The following is an 18,931-nucleotide window of genomic DNA, read 5'->3' on the forward strand; positions in this document are numbered from 1 at the left end:
ACAGTATTAAGTATTCATGCGTGTTGGGGAAGGTGGTGCCTGTCCTTCAGGGTAAGTGTCAGGCCTGCGTGCGGCACAAGAAAAGCCCCGGGGAGAGGAGAACATTAGGATCCATCAGCCTGACAGACAAATCATTCTCTCATGTAAACATAAATATGAGGGTATGTTTCCACCGCCATCCCACTATCTGTTGCTAGGCTACCTTGCATTAAGCAGTGTAGCTGTCCCTGTTCATTTTGCTCCAGGGATTCCAGCAATACCATCATATAACCTGCTGAGTCTTAATGAGAAGGCCTGCTCATATGAGTGGATATGAACATGGTGAGATGTGAAATTTATTCAAAACACAGGAATTCAGCTGTCTGTCAGCGTAGCAGCGGCACGGAAGTGTTTATGAATTTGAAGTGTTTTGGAAAAAGAGGCTTTGAGGGAAATATTTCTCTGTCTCTGCACAAACACACCTGACACAAGAAAAGGTCACAATAGATCAACAAACACACACATGCATGCATGCATGCACTGATGCAGCGTACACAGGCTCGCATACGCGCTTGCTTATGCATGCACGCACGCACGCACACACACACACACACACACACACACACACACACACACGCACGCACACAATAAACAATATGTGACGCTGAGCTCCATAAAGGTCATTTGTTGTTGAGAAATCACTGATCCCCAAATGCATTAACAAAGTCAATTAACTATTCTCTGACAAAGAAGAAAGGAACCCATCTCCAATAAAAATAGAGCACTGAGCAGCGTCCAAGCACCCCCACAATTACAACAACTGTGCGTCCCCAGATAATTATGTGAGCCATAAATGGGGAGAGAAAGACAGTAGAAGGCAATGGTCACTGAGAAGAAAGAGCAGGGAGATGAGGAAAAGGAGCGCCAACAGCTGGTTTGAATAGATTGTGTGTGGGATGAATTAAAAAGTTGAACCTTTCCCTGGCCGTATTCAGATGTCTGCCTCTGGGTGATTAATCATGGCCGTCAGGACCTGTAATCCTTTTCAATGGGAAACAAATGCAGCCACTGTCCCCTCTTCTCCAAAGCGCCCAGGGCCCAGGGCCACCAGCCCGCCTGCCTGGTCACAATACCTGAACCACAGAGAAGGCACCCTGGGGAGCAAGGATGTGTGGACACACTGTAATCGGCTTCAAACATGATGGGATGAACAAAAACGCTGGATTTCAACAAAATTGTATGGCACCCTTTATTGGTTGTGTGTATCCTTTTTGTAACTTGCACTCAATAGTTAGGTCCAACTGGTGAAACGTAAATGGAGCAGCCATAAAACACACGCACACACACACACACACACACACACACACACACACACACACACACACACACACACACACACACACACACCTTTTGAGCTGCAGAAGAAGGGATTTAAAGAAGCCTGTGACTGGATTTCAGATGACAGGGGAGTTTTCTCTCTGACTGATATCAGTCCTTTCTGCTTGCAGCTGCTTTAGTCAGTGAACTTCATGTCACGTTCCTACATGGTGGTAAACAGCTGATCTAGTTTAGAAAAGACAGTGAGAAAGTCAAGAGCCAGCAACATTGAGAGCCCGGGAGAAGAAAGTGTGTCATCAGCATAAAAATAGAAGCCCACTAACGAATTCCTAATCATATCCCCCATTTCCTCGAGGGGCTATGCTAAAGAGGTTAAAACACCAGCCTGTAGATGAGAATATGTGGCGCATTAGCTCTAGAGATTATTTCTTGGCATTCCAAAGGTTTTCAGCGTTATTGATCGTTAAAGTCACCATTATCTCCCCAGACCTACTACACATGACTATTCTCTGTGCAGCCATGTATCCTTTCTGTAAATGTTAAGAGCGCAATAATGGAGAGTAATTTCTCCTCAATTTCTAACACTAGTGAGGGTATCAGGGCTGCTCTGCTCCCACTTTGTCAATCAATCAAGTGAAAATATCTTAAAAGCAAAATACACCACTGTCTTTGCCACTGTCTTTACACATCAAAGACAGGGGAAATCAATCTTGACTTAAGCTCGGCTGAATCAACTAATGTCTGTGTGGCTTTTACAAGTGAATGAATTGAATGCCCTTCAAAAGAGCGCCCCCATACTGATTCTAATGGAGTATATGACCTCAGTGTAATCACCTAAAAAAAAAAAAAAACTTAGTATTAAAAAATCCTTTGTATCCAACAAAAGACAAATGTCAGTGTTCCCGCTGAGTGAAAGAGCGCCTTTATATGTGTGAAAGGTTGTGAGGGTAGTAATTCAGCGAGGCTGTAGAAGGTGGTGTATGTTGGCAGCATGGCAGACTGTGGAGAATGGGCCACGGCCAGCCGTTTCCAGAGCCTTTGTGTGTCTCTGTTTGACCAGGCGTCTCCTGGTCCACAGGAGCACAGCTTCAACACATCTAGCAAAGGAACAAAGCAGCCATTATCAGCCCTATCTCATCCCCACCCTGCCTCGACTCACTGACACCCTGGGACAAACAGTGGCAGGGCCCAGCCGTTCAGCTTTGCTGGGGGACTCTGAAGCGGACACTGAAGCGGACTGGGAGGTCCATTAAACACATAGGCGACACCTTAGCTGTGGACAAACATCAACACAATAGCATGCGGCGCTGGTTACCACGGAGATGGGAGAAAACAGAGTACAGCGCCGGCGGTGACAAAGAAAGGGAGGGGTCAGGCATCATGGGCCACTGGCAACTGAAAAGCCTCTGCAAACTGCCCTGAGAAACACAACACCCTTTTAACGTTGTGTCACAAACACTGTATACTTAAAGCATCCATTCAGTGACATGTAGAGAATATCATTAGGAACAAGTCTTAATGATTCTGAATGTGATCTGTTGGCTAATAAGAGGAAGAGTAACTCCAGAAAAAAAGAAATAAGCAAATTTGCAGTTTGAAGTTTATAAAGTTTTCCTTTAAAACCATCATCAGGAGCAGGTAAAACCAAAAGCTTCAGTCTTTCTAACCTTACTCTTTTACTATATGCTCCAAATATGAGTTGCTCTCTGTTTGCTCATTAACACTTCCTTCAGTGAATTAAAACCTGCCGTGCTGTGCAGCGGACCTGCTGTAAACCAGGTGACCACTCATTCCAAAGAGTTGTTTTCAAAACACTTCATATGTATCCATGTATGTTGAGAAAAGTATGAACGTACAAGCACTTATGCTCTAATGAAGGACTATGTGGCGGAAAGCTTAGAGACCCCCCCCCCCCTTCTGGATTGAGATAATTGTCCTTAGGCTAATAAACTCTCTCTTATCTAAAGAAATACATTGTTGTCAAAAAGCTTAAAACTAGGCTACGTTTCTTACTTCATGAAAAGCTGACAGCCTGGAAACACATGGCTTTCATAGAACAGCAACAAAAACACACATGCTAAGGTTGTGCTATCAATCTGTTAACAAGAGTTGTTTTTGTTTATTAATGATGGATGTCCTCATGTTGCCAACTGGTCTGACTTTGTTATGACCCCAAGTGCGGTTCGGTATGTGACGCGAACTACGATTCTGGTTTTCTAAACTGTGGAGTGTGGAGGAGAGAGTGAGATGAGTGGAGAAGTCAAAGCTTTCACGGACACAAAGAGGAGTTCACACGTTTCTGTCAGTGCCTTTAGTGGATGTTTATGTGAAGGCTGTGAATTCAGATCACTGAATTACATAGTCTGTTATTTTCACAGACCCAAGTTAACTAAATGAATTAAAGCCTTTCTCTACCTAGTGTGATACCATTTGGCAGCTGCATAGCATATCATAGTGGAACGTGCTTGCTGCTGAGAAGTTATGTACACTGGGTATGTGCAGTGTTAGAATTCATGTGCATTAAATATTATATTCTCCTGCTGGCATTCTCCAGTAAAGTACTATATGTCTAAATCTAGAAATGCCAATCATGGCGGCCGTAAATCATAATCATCAAGTAGTTCCAAATAAATTGAGTTGCAGTTTTGCCTTTAGATGATGATTCCAAGTGCAAATCCAATTCAAAGCTGTATGGGCCAAAGTACAATTGTCATGTTAGCTGACTGTACAAATATACTTGACTTTATTGAGGGTATTATGAAAATTGGCCACATATTCAACAGCTATTCTTGCGTTGATTCAGTTTTCATTCAGCCCAAACTGTATGTGGTGATTTATAGCACTTTTCTACATCACGAGCTTTTACTTTTCAAGCCTGCTTTCTGTCTCTTTTTCACTTATGACTGGCGAATAAAACCTGTCGATACAATCATCCCCTCTGACCTCTGAATCTGACAGCGTGTCTGCTAAACACCTCAAGTATAAGACTCAGAGAAGCAAGTCAGTTTTCTCCCCTCTCCCTCCCTTCTTTCTACCCCTCTCCTGTATTTCTCGTGTGCACAGCTCTTCCGTCTCTCCACCTGCCTGAGCTGCTGTGGCCTTGTCTGAATCCTCTGAATTCCCAGTCCACTGCAGTGTATCCGCCTGGAAACACCACAGATGCCAGCACTTGGTAAGTTGCAAAAAAAAAAACAAACAAAAAAAAAAACAAAAAAAAAAAAAACAAGGAAAGTGATGGGATGAAGATGTCAGTTATGGCAAATAAAACTCTGTCACACTCTTATAACATCTCTGTCACTGATTATCAGACCGGAGAGTCAAATACACACACTCACACACATACACAAACAACGTCGGTGTGACAAACAGAAGCGCGAGCTTTAATAACCGCGAAGGCAGCAGACAGCGCATATTTGGAAATTAAATAGGTTGCCTTACTGAAGAGACAGGAGCGTCTATTCCTTGTATCTAAAACAATATTAGAGCCTCTTAGAGCAAGTTATTATTTTACTCCTCGTTTTAACATCAGCTAATCAGTTTGAGGGTAATTACACGTTCTAATCCTGTGTTTTCAGTATTAATTTGTGGATTTAAAAAAAAAAAAGAATTGCCCTCCTATAACTTTGTCACACTCTCAATGGACAGTTTAAAATAAAAAATTTTTTTTTAAAAATTAAAAAAGATCAAAATCGATGCTGCAGAACCAGAGGTATCGTCTTTTTTATTCCACACCTTCTCCTTCCTCGTCAAAACCTGGCGCCAATATCACCCCACAATGCAATGCAACCCCTAAGAGTTCAGTCAGAGATTCAGGTGCGTTGTTGGTAGCTGGCTAATGTAGCCTCATTAGTGGGCTACAGAGGTCAGACAAATTCACTTCTTTCTAACTCCACACCACCAGATTTCTTTCATATTCAAACTCGTAGTCTTCAGACACAACAGATTTATCAGATTTTGTGCAGCTCCCTCTGGAGCAATGAAAGGCTCTATACAATTTTTTTCACATATGCAGTAGTGCTCCCCAAGACCCATAAACAGACTTTGATGTCTGTCAACAGATGGGGTTTTTTGTGATAACGAAAAATAAAGTTTTATACATAGTAGTTATACATAGTTAAGAATTGTTTGACTTTATTTCTAATCGTATTTTATTGTCATTTGTAAAGCGGTTTCAGGTTTGATTTCCTCTTGTGGCCACACTGCTTATTCACTACGACTTTTGCTGTCCTCTTAATAACTTCATCATTCAATCATTTAAACACGATTCAGTGGCTCATGGTTTGAAATCTGTGGTTGAAATGTGTTTATAAAACTAGCAAGGACCCAGCATTGATTTCAAATCTAATTCATTTCTGTACAGACAGCCGTCTGAGTGAAGGGAGGGCCTTAAGCACTCGGGTTGTTTTTCTTGGGTCTTGTGGGGTGGGAGAGAAGGATCATGGGGTGAGGAGTCAAGGGGAGGACAAGGTGACTGATTGAGCCGAGGCATTAGGTCAGCGTCAGGCAGCTGAATCAAACCACACCAAGACCCTCCTCACAACTAACTATGATCAAATACATCATCCGGCTCTGTCAACACATGTGTCCAGCTGGACGCTATATCACTTCCACATGTGCATATGGGCCTGGCTACACAGCAACACACATTAACGGGCTTATCAGCACGGAGCTCGCAGAGGAGAGCCGACAAAAGCAGCGTTTAGGCAGAATAATGGATGCATGAAATCAATCTGTGAGTTTCAAAAGGTCATCATGTGTAAAGGAAACCATATCATCTCTAAAAGGGTCCACAGAAAGAGATTCAACAACAGGACATTAATTGAAAACGGGTGAACATGAGTTAAGTTGTTTTAAAATTCAAAACGTGTGTGCTTTATACATTAGCCAGATAATTAATGCAGCAATCATCACTAGTCGCCTTTGGGATGAGAATTAATCTACACCAATCACGCCATTTCAAAGAAATGTACATGACTCTTTTCAGTATTCTTCCAACAATCATCCACGGTATTTTCAATACAGAATTCAATTATGCGGAACACCTGAACAAACAATATCTCACAGCCAATTATTCAGCGCCTTGGAAACCATTGGCAAACAAATTAGCAATGTTAATGTGAGAGAGAGTCTTGATATTTTTGGCTGTGTGTGCTTACAAAGGCAGCAAAGCCCCCCACCCCCCACCTCCGAGCTTCCAATCTGTTAAACAGATTGGACTTGATTTGCAAAAAAAAAAAAAAAAAGAAAAAAGAAAAAGAAAAATTCAGGTGTCAGTCTGCCCCCTCTTCCTCAGACGAGAGTCATCTTCAGACTGCTGATTTCTATGTTCATTATTGTCAGAAGCTTCTAGATCATAAAAAATGATGTTTTTGACTACAGACAGCCACATTTCAGCTTCAGTTTGAGCAGTGCTATTCTGGTTGACATTTCAGCTTCCAGATAGAACAATGAAAAGCTACCATGAGATATCTTGGCAAGGCTACTGCCCTGTGTATTGATTGGGCAAAGGCCCAACATCCCCTCACTAAAAAGAGATTAAAATATCAGACTTGTCTAAGACATTTATGGAGTCTGTGACCTCAGCCAATGCTAAAGTGGAGTACATACATCATAGTCCATCTCTGTGAGCTGCACTGAGTCTTGAGTAGCGCTGACAGAGAGAGGAAAGAGGCTGAACATTCAACTGCACCGTCACGGGCTGATGCAGAAGGGATTTAGCTATACAAGTCGTGGGTGTAAATCAACTTAGTTGCTGTTTCATTAAAAATTCACACCACGTCGTTGCATGTAAATGTTTAACACTGTGAGTGATGTCTGGGATGCTTCTCTTACACCTTCTTCTTTTGGTTAAAATTGATGAGATAGATTCTGTGGGAAAGGCAGGGAGACAAAAGCGTGAAAGATGTGTGTATCCATTCACAGCTCCAGAGGACCTTCATTACAGAGCGAGCAGGTCCTGTCAACGTCTTTTCATTACATGGTCCCATATATCCACCCCTGGTGTCCAAACGGTCCGCTCTGTCGCCTGTCAAGAAAAGGCACTCTCGGGGAAAGTCCTCCTATCTCCCCGATCCCCCTCACCACGCCTGATTCCAGACTGCGAGGCGGGAGAGGCCAGGCAGAAAGGGAGGAATCGTGTTTGCCATCAACAGCTCAAGAGAGTAGCATGGCAGCAAGATTGATGACACCCTCCCTGAAAGTAACAAAAGAACTCCTGTGCACGAGGGCCCGCTTATGGGGCTTGATAGAGTTGTCATCCTCTTAATAAACAGCTCTGATATGTCAGTGGCAGTGGCAGCAGGGACTACACACACTCACCCACCAAGCCATGGGCAGGACCACCTACTGGCATCACAGCACACACACCCGTGGGCGATCTCTCCATATGGAGGCCGCTGTGGGCGTTAGCGGGGCAATTACTGGAGACGAATAAATAAATGACAAAAACATTCCTGTCTTTTCATTTCTTTGTTGTGCAAAAGAGAGTGAAGGTAAATTATGCAGTAACGTTTCTGAAACATACTGGAATTCATCCTGGTTTTGTTGTGGTTGAGTTTATCTGTGCGACATAAACAAGTGGCATTTTATCATTTGAAGCTTTATGCAGGAAAACAGGGGCGACTAGAGAACAAATACAAAGACCACAATCTTTCTCTAACCTTAACCAAAGCACTTCTGTTGTCTAAACCAGAGACAGGACTGTGTGAAAACCAAAGTGTCTAGTGACAGTCGTGCAGTTTTCATGTCCGTCATCCATGCAAACACCTGCTCGCAACTCAGGTGACATTAATAAATGTAGCACTTCATTCATGCACAAAACACATTGATTCTGAACATCAGCCAGCGAATACATTTCCTACAAAACATATTTCCTGTTGCAGTATAGAACCATAATTTCTAGGAGACAGGGCTGACATATGTTAAGCTGAAATACTTGTGCTAAAGAAACAGCGACAGTTAAGGGAATAATTCTACATTAAGGGAAATACACTTTCTTGACAAGAGTTAGATGAAAATCTCTTGGGTCAATATGGAGATGGTTAGCATAGCTTAGTTCAGAATAAAGACCAAAAACAACAGGTAGAGTTAAAAACTGCAACTCGGCATTTGCACTTCAGTTTTCCTAAGACATACTAAAATATACTGTTTCCAGCCATTGTGCTAAGCTAAAATCTCCTTGCTACAGCTTCATACTAATTCTTGGGAAGAAAGTCAATAAGCATAGTTACTACAATGTCAAACTATTCCTTTAACTTAAACTATAATCGATTCATAAAGTACAGAAATGACAGACTGTGAAAAATGAGTGTCATGAAATAATCAGAACTGCAGTACACTGCTGTCCTGCCATATTACTGTAATATAATGTGTACTTTTTTTTTTTCCACAATCCATTTGGGGGGGGGGGACCTGTATAGTTTAAGAGACCTGGCCATCTTGAACCCCCTATAACTTGTCTATCCCAAGGAAAGAAGTGAGATCATAACAGCTACAGTACACTATACAAATCGAAACACATCACACAGCCTTACTCCAGTGTACCACGCTTTACCACCGGACATTTTCAGCTACCTCGCCTTCACCACAGTGGTGTCTGAGATCGTGTCTGGTTTCCTTATATAAAGTCAAACAACCAGTCATGTCAATTATAATCACCCTCGATATTGAGACAAATTACCATCACATATTTATTATAGTTTTTTTTTTCTGTAATTATATTATTTTACTTCATGGTGCAATTGGAGTGGACACTGGAAATAGACTGACGAGGAAATTGATTTGAAGAGGCTTTAAATATGTAAGTTAAGGAAACAGGGTAGTTAGAAACTCATAACATAGAATATCTGCTATTTTAATAAGGCATAATTTCCATTTAAAACTGTGGTTCAAAGGAGCATGAACTCTGTGTTCACTCTTCTATGTTTAGGATACACTGAATTTAAAAACTGGAAAACTAAATAAAGTCTGCTATATTCTATCAGCTGTAGACATCCCACATGAATTTGAGAGACCAGGATGACAAACACACAAATTCATGCCAAGAAAATGGAGCAAAAAATCATTTTATATAGTCTGCCACTTACAATATTCACTTATTTTTCACCAGAAACGTTGTTGTCTCTGTCACGATTCAATCTGCAGCACACTCCCCACACGCTGTATAATACCTAGTTAAAGCCAGCAGGGTGTGAAATGGTATTTGGAAATAAATGAAACTGACTATGAAACAGTGGAGTTGGGAGATATTGCCATGTCAAGATGACAGACAAGTCCTGGAATGGAGCAAAAAAGTTATTATCCCAAGGAAGAGCAAGGCTGGATTAAATATAACCCATGATGCCTCATGCTGCTCTGCCTTCATCCTCGCTGATACCAGAGAGAGAACATAGACAAAAATCACGCAAAGGCAACAATCTCAGCGGCAGCTAGTGCTCCTGCTGATTTTCATTTGAACAATCAATAGAATTTCATGCTGCTGTGCCAATAAGTGTTATTGCAAAGTGTTTGCATATTGATGCTCCATATAGAGTGTTTTGAAGGAGCTTTAGAGGAACACAGTCCCTCGGGGCTCCTCCTGGCCTGATTTACAGCTGAACTGATGAGTCACAGAGGACATGCTGGGCATTGAAATAGCGACAAGTATGTTGTCAGCCTTATTAATTTTTAAGGAAGTGTTGTCCTGTGGTTTGTAGAGGACATGATGATATATGATGTCCAAGGGATCGTACGGGTTAGGGCCTAATTGTTAAAAGGTTGAAGGGGACGAAGGTGTAAGATATGTGGGGGATTATTCATCAACCTCCGTGCTGACTGACAAACCTGCAAACCAGGAGGTGAGTTTTAAAGTCTTGAGAGAAAGTTTGTGGTGCACTTTACTCAGAATCCCTTTCTCTAAATGTATACTTGTACAATACATCTCCAGTAGTGGAGTCACATATAGTCAAAAACTACCTTAATTTGTACCAAAAAATGTCCCCTAAATATGTTATATTGATATCCTTGCTAAAAATAGCGCCACTGCACCCTGTTCATTCTTCTCCATAGAGGCCTCCGGTTATATTTTGACAACAAATTAACATCACATCATGCAATATCTGACATGCAGTAATTTTCGTCAAAGTAAATGGTGAATATTCCCTTTAAATTAACAGAATTACACTGTAAAGACATGTTTTGTATGACGTTTCTCTGGTGAATGCATGGGGTGTCCTCAATAGAAAAATCTCCAGGTTAAAGTTAAAATGCCACTTAGGTTGCTCAGTGATTCAAAAGAGAAACCATGGAACACAGTTTTGCCACATTAAGCCCTATATTGGTGGCTGCTGCCCTCTGCTGGAATATCAAGTGACTCTACAGAAGAAATCATTTTTTGTTTTATCTCATAATGCTCCTGGTGTTTTATATTCACTGTCATTTGCATTTTGATCAAATATTAAGCTGGTTTAAAGAATTATGAAGCTGTAAGCAACAGTAGGGAGGAACCCAGAGAAGGTGGTTTCACATTAGACAACAACACAGCATCAGAGCTGTTTACTGAATGGAATCATTACTATTAGTGAATGATATGCAACATTAATGCTGGTAAAACAGGCAATTTCCTTAGCACACACATTTTTGATTTCCTTGTCTTATATCACACACAGTTCATTCATTAACGCAGGTGAAAATAACTGCAACTGCTAAAACGCTAGTCAGTGGTGGAAAGTAACTACTGTACTGCAAATGTGAACTACTCCATTTTATATTATTCCTACACTACATTTCAGAGGCAAATGTTGTACAGAAAACATAGGATCAATGAATAAAGAATGGTACATTCTTGTAGATTAAACTACCCAGCATTAAAAAAATGACACGCTAATTCGTCAGTAATAATATAATATGGATACTGCACAATGGATACTTTTACCTTTAGCAGATTTTTATTGTGTGGTATTAGAACTAGTAAAGAATCTGGATTCTAATTACATTAAATAAATAATCCAGTATTATTATCATTGTCAATTAAGGAGACTGTACATCTAATATTTGAGAGTTAGGCAGACATTTTGTCTTATTTAATAATTTCTTGCATTAATGGCTGTTGTTCAGTAATTAAATCAAACCCCAGATGTCCCTGCTCTCAATTGCATTATCATGTGACATAATCTCACTTTAACAAAGTAAAACCCAAGACTAGCTGAAAACCTCGTATATGGCTGGACCGTGTATGATCAGTGTGTGAAACTTTGGACGCAGTTAAAAACTGTTGTGGAACTGCTCTAAACAACTGACATCATTGCGTCGCATTTGCATTCTGCCTAGTGTGAGCCAGTTTCAGTCCTTTATCTGTTTGCTTCTTTCTCCTACTCACTGTGCTCTCATAAACCATTTTTTAATACAGCTGAATTCCCAATAATGCTGTTCTCATTTACATGTTTTTCTGTTTATATTATCAGAAAACTGAAAAAATTTTGTGACTGAAACATGGCCCATTAAGACTACATGTTAACTTCCAAACCATTTCCAAGCTGCTGCTCTGCACTGATAAAATCCTGATTTTATAACCGTGACGTTGTCTGACCAAATCACCAAACGCAAATTAAAAACAAAGACTGTGCAGTGATTTCAGCTATATTTACTTGTAAAATGATCACGCAGATAGAAATACAGAAGAAAAACAATACCTTTCTTATTCAAAAGTGCACAGCCTCCATCTTGGTTGTGTTGGCAACACTGTAAATACCCCTCTAATAGAAAATGTTTGCACCAATTCATTTTGAAAGAGCATCAGCCAATGGGGAAACTCAAACATGTGGCATTCGGCCAACCAATGGTGGAACTATGATCTCTCAGTCAGTCAGTCAGTCAGTCACAGACATTCCTGATTATAGGGCTGGCCCAGGTGTTTTGCTCCAGCCAATGAGGCACGTTCACTGTGATGTGTACAGGCTGTATCTCAAGCAAGTTTCAAGTTTCTGTAAGTGGATTTTCATAATTCCAAATGAATGAAAATAAATGGCTTCCCAGGTGTGAGGGTTTAAGTGTGACACTGGACTAATGAATGACTTGTGAATCAGTGGTTAAATATAATCAAATCCTGAATATGCATTTTTGAAAAACAACCTAAAAATCTATAAACTGATTTTTATTCAAAAGAGTTTTAATTTTAAAATGTGTATACAAATTTAATTTTAATGCTTCTAAAAGACGAGGCTTTAACGCTACCAACACAACAGTTCAAGTCTATTAAGTTCAAAGAATATTTGTTTGTTTCAAAATAAGACCCCTATCAATGTAAACGGCCAGTCGAAATTAAACGCGACCGTACATGTAAACCACTCCATCCCACCGTGCTGGGTGTCCTATGAAACTAGAGAAGATACTCTTTCCATTGATAGCAAGCACAGCGTAGCCTGAGCTGACCAGCTCATGTCAGCCCCAAAGCAAACACGGGGCCAAACTTCTCATTTCAGTCCACATGTCAAATTTCGGGTTCATGACTAAATATTCCATCAAATCCCAAAGCGGTTCTAATCAAAATCAATAAATATTGTTTCCTTACCCTTTCGTGGTCATTTTGAGGCTATCCGTTCAATTTTCCAGTCAAGCTGGGAGCCTGGATAGCAGAAACTGATCCCCAAGCCTGAATTTCATATATGGTCTTTTCTTGCCATCTAGCGCGCGATTGGTGATACTGTCGTTTAAAAACACAGAATCATCGTTTTCTTCATCTCACGAGGTTTCGAACGGTATGTCACGCTCCTATGAGACTTGCTTCCTCGCGATACTACACCAGTGCGTAAGCACAAGACTTTCACCGCAGATTGGGATTTTACGCGTGACGCACAGCCGATTTAACTTTTAATGTATTTTGAACTTTGTAAATAGTATGTTTTATGTTCCTTGTTCACTTTCACACTGTCTACAAAGTAGAATCAACATAATATAGCAATTTTGATGCCCTGGAAGAGATTCAGAGGCAAAATGGAGACAAAATTATACAACTAAATTGAATTTTAAACACGCAAAGGTAGTGCACGATGGTAGAATCTGATGATGGACATGGTAAATGAAGTGGCTAAGGGCTGTATTGTGTGCACATAACCTCTTGTAGTGGAAATCATTAATATTTGTTGCCATATTTCCTTTCAAGAGGTAAAAAAAACCCTTTGGCACACTTTGGATACCTTGGCTACCAAAGTGTCCAAATGTAGAGTTCACCTGGCCTCATCCCTACTAAAACCTTTGTAGAACTTGTGTGCTTTGTGGTATTTCTACCTACATTGTTACAGTTGCTGAATGAAATCAGTGGCATCCCAGTGTGTGGGATCATTGTTATCATGGTGTTATCCACTGTCTAGTTTAAAATAAATTCTAGGCGAGGACAAAAAAAAAGATTTTTCCTTTGGTTTATCACAATCACAATGTTACTGACACATTCAATATATTCTCTGAGGTCTTAACTATTTGTAGTGGCCAAGCTCTTGCAAATGGACCTGACAGTTGTGGAGCTATTCTTGATCTATTTTGGGTATGCCTTTCCAGGCAAGGCATACCCCCCAGCATCCCTAGGGCTTAGCTGGTTAAAGTTTAGATGCCATTTGTCCATGGCCATAAACATGCCTATTTACAGATGTATGTCAAGTCTAGGGTTGCCAACCATTCCTAAAATGAGTAATTGGAAAGTAAAAGACGAAGTCTATGTGGAATTTATAAGGGAAGCACTTTGTATTTTTGAGACTCAATTCACTGCAATTCACTCTATGGGAGAAAAATATTACAGGTTAGACAACTAGCTAAAATATGGCTATTTATATAAGATAGAAGGAAACCGTCTTGTTCTCCCTCAGCCTCAGCTTTTCATTGGTCGTGTCTCGCGACCAATATATCTCGGAGAATAATTTTTTTGTTTAATATGAAGCTTAAACAGAAAGAGAGAAAAACTGAGGGGGCTAAATCGATTTTAAAACCCATCGGGTCGCTGGTGACGAGTTTACAGCTTGTCCAAAGCAGAGTATCAGCACACATATAGGTACGATTGTTGGAACCTTTGTCAATAGGCTGTACATTGTTAACTCAGATAGATCCCCCAGAAGTCAGTGACCATGACTACCAAAGTATAATTAAGTCAGATTTACTGGCTGTAAACAAGGAGGCAAATGGTGGCAACTCCCTAACTTTGAAGCCATGGAGGGGGACCAAACATCAAAATAATCAAAAGGGTTTTTCAAAAAAGTATTCCAAGTCGTGGATATTGCTGTGTAAACTCCACTGCACATTGAAACCTCTTCTCCTTCCCTTCCGCCAAACCAAAATTTATTCAAGTTCCGTCTGGAGGGCTTTGGGTATCTGTTTCCATTAGCTTGCTGCCTACAAATTAGAAGTATCCTCACAATGTTCTGTTGACTTTTCACCGGGGAGGGTGGAGTGACTACAGCTACAGCTATTCGAAAACTCTGATTGGATAACTATTTTCATGGTTTTATGACATTAACCCTTTCATTTCTGAAGCAAATTTGATAGAAAATAGAGCTAAAAGTAGAATTAGAAGAGAATAGCCTAATTATAAAAAAACAACCAGAAGAGAAAATAAATGACAGAAGTTAAATATAACATTTAAAATGCTGATATGTCAAGGCCAGATAGATAGATAGATAGATAGATAGATAGATAGATAGATAGATAGATAGATAGATAGATAGATAGATAGATAGATAGATAGATAGATAGATAAATCTGTCATCTGTTGATAGAATAGGAAAGGACAGCACTGACCTCTGTGCTCTCTGTCTTTAGAGAAAGCCCCTCTGATAGATTCACTCAAATGTTTATCTGCGTGAAAATAATCAGTATGAAAAGCTGAGATGAAGACAAACTCATAAAATATAGGAGCAGGAAAACCTCATATCACTTCAGTTCTATTAGGAAATGATTGTCACTATATCAAAGTGACTGATAAGACTTGTACTGACACTTGCATCAGATCCCCACAGTATTGGCAATTCTGCACTGACAGAATATATAGTAGATAGTGATAAATATACTGCCTGGTTACTCACAATAAATTGTCCTGTTGATATCATGTTTTGTACCCAACCAGTCACACATTTTAAACACAATGGTCTTACATCTGTTTAAAGAAACTGCAAGAAACAGTCATATTACTGATTTCACGATTCCTGTTAATAATTTTAATTGCTATGTTGGAAAAAAAAATCTCAAAAAAGGATTATATTGAGCTTTGCAATAAGATTTGTAGGAACTTTGGGATACCTTCCTACCCTGCTTGTGTCTTGAAAACACAGTATTGACTTTGCACTATTATTTAATCAATTATTTTCTTTCAGCTAAATTTATGACTTAATTTGACAATAGCATTGCTTTTTGTTATGATGCAGATAAATTGATGGAGCTGGGAATTAGAACGAGTTGAAAGGTAAACATCTACTCTAATTCTTAAAATTGGCATATTGGTCCAAATAGCTAGCAGTTGACAGCAATGGGGAAAATAAACCCTGAAACAGAAACAGAATTGTTGTTCTCTTTATACCATATGGCAAAATGTTCATTTTTGACCTGCAGAATGCACTAAAAACGTTTTTTCATCTAAACTTACAATGCAAATATTTGAACTTCTTTTTACATATAATCTCACAAGGGAAGGCTAAAATAAAATTACAATCAGAGGGGAGAATAAAAATCTAAACTCTTCCAAAAAAATTTCAGATAACCCTCTCTTCAGCAAAAATGACGACACCCCCATTTTCTAAACCCCCTAGCAACCTAAAGCGTGGTTAAAAGCTCTGGGAAAAGCCTGTAAATAACCTTTAAGTCAAAATTAAACTACGTTAAGAATTAACTTTCATGCTCATGAATTATATGGTGATTCTGACACCAATAGGAAAAATATTCTTACTGGCGGGATTTCTGTGAATGCAACAAAATTAATTTAGTTCAGATGAACAAAAAAATGTTCTGCTCTCTCAACATAAAACTGCCACAATTGTCAACTTATTATTTTGAGTACACATATGCTAAATGTAAAGGTTGAGTACAACTTCATTTCTTTGTTAAAATCTTTAGAGTAGAGACAGTTTTCAAGATGGTGCTGTAGCAGTGGCAGCGATTTACACCAGCTTCAGCTGAGCTCTCTTCCTCTTTTTTCCTTTTTCATAAATATTGCCCACGCTGTCAGTGCCAGTGGTCATGAAGGCAACAGAACCACTTCCCTCTGATTGGACCCTGCTTTGTGAATGCATTGTCATTATCCAATAAGATTCAGGTGTAAAAAATAGGGTCAAAATTCTACCTGTAACTTCAGTTTCACACTCTTTGTGGGAACTTTGGGCACTGAGTTTTACACACAGTTTTCTGCTGTGTATTTGTACACAGATGTTAACTAAAGCATTTCTTCTGTCACAGTGTCTTTGTGTTACCTCATCAGTGATATCATTTGTCGGCTCACCAGAGGGAAGAAAGTCTCTCAGGGGATTTGGAGTTAGTATAACCTCAGCGAGCCTCCTTGCCTTCATCCTCTGCTCTGGAGCTCTGAGTCCATCAGGTGGTGCTGTACACGCACTGAACTGCAAAAGTGAATACAAATTTATAGCACAGGGTAACATAGGATAATTATTATATAATGTGATATACAGTATTTTTTCTGTAGATCTCTGTTGAAGTTTTAATTGAAAATTATGTGAGAAAACGTTTGTCTTTGTTATCTAGAGTAAAATATAAAAGGAAGCATGAAGCTGTTCAAACAAGTAACAAATGTTTGAAGCACATAGGAAAAGATATACTGACAGTGAATGTGAAGGAAGGAAATGTCAACAATTATTCATAAATAGAAGAGCCTGTTAATATTAATACTCTTTTGTTACTAAATTCACCTGGCACACATCATGCTCACCAGTTTGAATCCAGAGCATCACATTTCTGCAGGCTGATAAGATGCATGTTTGTGAACATGGTGCATTTCTGCCTCTAATAACAACACAGAGATACACTGCAGGGATATTCAGGGCAGAACTTGCTGCGGGGCTTTGGTGGGGACATCCTCTGTCTTTAGAAGCATCTTCAAGTGTCCAGCTGTTGTCACAGTCCCAGGTGGTGCAGTAGTATTTTTGCCCTGGGCCCACATAAAGTCTTGATGAAGACCTTGCGCCATTGTATGAACAGATTAGCCTGCAGAAAAGTGTTCATCATGACATTGATGGACAAAAAATGATACAACAGTGAGCAACAGTAAGCAAACATGAAGGGATTGTTACTGTTTCATCAAGGCTTGGCAAAATTTGGGATGTAAAAATGAGCGGATGCGTTGCTCAGCTCTTCAAGATGAAGATTCAGCAACTCTTTGAGAGCAGTGTTTTCATTGACACGCTGGCATCAATTTTCTTATCATCATTTAATTCATCGGATGTTCTAAAGGGGCCACTGTCAGAGTTTTCCTCTTCAGACCAGCTCCCATTGTGCACTTTGTATTGTGATGGGTTATGACACATATGTTCATTACTCTGTCTCCTCAGCCCTGCCTATGAGTAACCAACAGCAGACCTGTTCATTCATGCCACCCTGCAGTGCTACCCTTTCTTAAAGTTAGCTTAAAGTTCAAACCAAGCTTAATGCCACAAGGTCTGGAGGTTTCTTGAGGAATGAGAAACAAGTCGACATCTTTATGCTCTTTGGCACTGAGGGAACAGTCGTTTCATGTTGATTTGCAGCCACAGAAGGTATCCGAGAGGGTCTGGCGCTTCTTAGAGCTTTAGCTTTCTCATTTGCGTCAGTCTGCTTACAAGCTGAAATCATCTCATGGAAAAACGGCACATGCATATAGGCACTGTTCTGTTATAAAATGAACAACTACAAGCACCTTTTCTGTACCTGCAGCAACACCTCTGTACAAGAGCTGAGGAAACTGGAAACCACTAGGTATTCTGTTTTTATTATTCCATATGAATGAAGCAGTAGCAAAATCCAACCATGACAAAAAGTAAAATACAACAAAGATTAAATCAATGGTTCACTGGACCTACTCTATGAGCTAGACCCAGATGCCTGATAATCTTCACTGACAACATACCTAACTATATATATAGTAGTTAAAGCTAGCTCTGCCTCCAGAAACTACAATTTGGAAATGCTGCTTACACATTGATGCATCAGTATTAATAAGGTTTATTTTTCTGCATAACAATTGCTTTTATTTAATACTTCTGTACTTTTAGCTGGGTAGGATCTTCAATGCAAGACTTTAATTGTAGTAAGTATTTAGTAAGAGTATTTTTACACTGTGGTATTTGTACTGTAAAGGATCTGAGTCGCGTTCTTTGTGGACCACTCAATGTTAGGCAATTATAAAAGACCAATAATATGTGGTGATTATAAAACAACAACATCTTGCACACAAACTCCTCAGTAATCAATCAATAAATAATAAATCACCGTAATTTAAGACAGAGAAGGAAAAAGATAACTGCTGTGAGGAAACAATCTGCAGTGTAATTGATTGTTTTAAGGACGATTATTATGAATGCATTTTACACATAATTTTCTCACGTGGGCATCCAGTGCAAAACCAGAATGAACCAACACCACAGGATTTCTCTCAGTAGGATTACATAATCTCTCC

The sequence above is a fragment of the Seriola aureovittata genome, chromosome 12 (assembly GCF_021018895.1).
Source record: "Seriola aureovittata isolate HTS-2021-v1 ecotype China chromosome 12, ASM2101889v1, whole genome shotgun sequence".
Taxonomy (NCBI): Eukaryota; Metazoa; Chordata; class Actinopteri; order Carangiformes; family Carangidae; genus Seriola; species Seriola aureovittata.